Source organism: Muscardinus avellanarius (genome assembly GCF_963383645.1).
Source record: "Muscardinus avellanarius genome assembly, chromosome: 12".
Classification (NCBI taxonomy): Eukaryota; Metazoa; Chordata; class Mammalia; order Rodentia; family Gliridae; genus Muscardinus; species Muscardinus avellanarius.
Genome location: NC_137798.1, coordinates 42,850,535 through 42,852,472, shown reverse-complemented (window position 1 = coordinate 42,852,472; position 1,938 = coordinate 42,850,535). Strand labels below are relative to the sequence as shown.

General features: G+C 42.6%; 1 pseudogene across 1 annotated transcript; it reads right to left on the bottom strand.

The window, feature by feature from the left end:
- Positions 1-667: 667 nt before the first annotated feature.
- On the bottom strand, positions 668-1,392 carry LOC308270993 (DNA-directed RNA polymerase I subunit RPA43-like; annotated as a pseudogene). The gene has a single exon. The product of its transcript is annotated as a DNA-directed RNA polymerase I subunit RPA43-like (transcript).
- Between the last annotated feature and the right edge of the window lie 546 nt (positions 1,393-1,938).

Here is a 1,938-nt window from a genome sequence, read left to right as displayed (position 1 = left end):
TACTCTACCACTAAGCTACATCCCCAAGTGTTTTTATTTTGAGATGGTGTCTGGCTAAGTTACTGAAACTGGCCTCAAATTTTCAATCCTCCTGCTTCAACCTCTTGAGTAGCTGGGATTACAAACACGGACTACCACATATGGCACAACATAATAAGCATTTTGTATCATTTAAAATATTTACTTATCTACCAAACATAAATTTTAACAACTAAATCATATTTAATATGTGCTAAAGAAAATTACTTTTTCTTTTTTCTTAACAGTACTGGGAATGAAACCCAGGAGCATTCTACCTCTGAGAGACACCCCCAGCTCTAATTTTTTATTCTTTACTTTTGAAATAGGGTTTCACTGAGTTGTAAAGGGCCTCGTTAAGTGGCTGAGGATGAGACCTATCCTCTGGTCTCAGCCTACCGAATGCTGGGATTACAAGCGTTCACCACCATGCCTGGAGTAGAAAATTACTTTTTCTTTTCTTCTTATGTGATATTTCCAGAACTGGGGTAAGCTCAGCCTCTTCAGCAAGTTTTTTTGTTTTGTTTTGTTTTCTTTTTGTTTTTTGTTTTTTTAATATGGTCACCTTGGTAACCATTGGAGTCACTCCTGGTGCCTTTTCTTCTTCTTCCTTTTCTTGGGCCCTTCCTCACAGAGGCCACATGCATTATCACTGCACCCCAGGTCTTCTCCTTTGGAGCGACATCGGCAGAACTGTTTGTTTTGTGGCGCCATCATTCACTTCAAACATGTCTGGGTATTTCTTCTTTTTCTTTTTCCTCTGGAACTTTTTCAAGTTTCCTCAGTCCGGGTTTCTGCTATATCAGAACACTTGGGTTGTAAACTAGTGATGTCAGTTTTCCTCGAATGCAGAATCCTCCAGCAGCATCTGAGTCTAAATGAAATACTTCAAATTCTAGTTTACCACCCACATTTATCTCCAGGGTTTACCACTGCTCATCTGACATCTGCTCAGGTTTAGGGATGGAAGCATTAAAACACCCGTGTACCAAACAGCCAGTGTGGCTGTACCCATAAGACTTCTGCCCCAGTACAGGGCTGAAAATAACAAAATCGGTTTCAATGTTAAGATGAATGCATCCTTGATTACCTTATATATCTCCCAGTTCACTGACAACTGTGATGTTCTCATATGCAATAGGGACTCCTATAAGGGTCTTGTCCAGTTGCTCCTGGATCCCAGTGCACTTCCCGTTGAGGTATCGGGTGATTAGATGTGGCCCAGCCAACCAGGTCAGAGTAGTGGCTGTTCAGCAATGTGCATGCAGCTGTGTAGGTGGGCAGCTCCAGGCCAGGCAGGACTCCGGCCGGTCCCATCGCCTGGCCCCTGGAAGCCACCTTTGACTGTGGCGGCTCAGACCCACCAGCAGGCATACAGCCAGTTAGGTTTCCCCCAGCCCTTTTTCAAAAATGTATTTTGAGACTGGGTCTTGCTAAGTTGACCAGGCTGGCCTTGAGCTAGCTATCCTGCATCAGTCTCCTGAGTAACTAGAATTATAGGGATGCACTATCATGCCTGGCTAAAACTTAACTAATTATTTTAAAGGGTGTTAATAGTAATTCATGAGCTGGGCATAGTGGCGCACACTTGTAATCCCAGCATTTGGGAGGCTGAGACAGGAGGACCACGGTTCGTGAACAGCCTCAGCTACTTATTGAGACCCTTTGCAACTCAGTGAGACCCGGTTCCAAAATAAAGACTAAAAAATAGGGCTGGGAGTGCAGCTCGGAGGTAGAATGCCCCTGGGTTCCATCCCCAGAACCGAAAAAAAAAAAAAAAGAGTAATTCATAAGGGAAAAAAATAATAAATGGGGTCTTATTACAATTGAAAGTTTTTGTTCTGGCAAAAACAAGTTACAGAGTAGGAGAAAATATTTGCAAACTATATATACAATAAAGAAGTTGTATCCAGAACACAT